The sequence below is a fragment of the Orycteropus afer genome, unplaced genomic scaffold, assembly GCF_000298275.1.
Source record: "Orycteropus afer afer isolate SDZICR_OR568_19922 unplaced genomic scaffold, OryAfe1.0 scaffold00689, whole genome shotgun sequence".
NCBI lineage: Eukaryota > Metazoa > Chordata > Mammalia > Tubulidentata > Orycteropodidae > Orycteropus > Orycteropus afer.
This window is the reverse complement of record NW_006922276.1, coordinates 219638-219868: the sequence shown is the minus strand read 5'-3', so window position 1 is coordinate 219868 and position 231 is coordinate 219638.

Genomic DNA, 231 nt, shown 5'->3' with positions numbered 1-231 from the left:
TCCTGCAGGGCCGCTGTGAGTCGGGGTCCACTTGCTGGCACCTGGTTTTGCAGGATATGCCCGTCTTGGGGGTGCCAGCGCGGCATGAGGGGCTGTCTATAGACCGGGGGCTGCTATGGCACGTCGCCTGCCCGGCGCGCCATCGGGGCCCCGCGCGGGACCGGCTGCAGGTGGGCGCGGAGCGAGCGCGGGGCCCCCCAAGTCCAGGCGCCTGCAGTCCCTCCCGCAGCC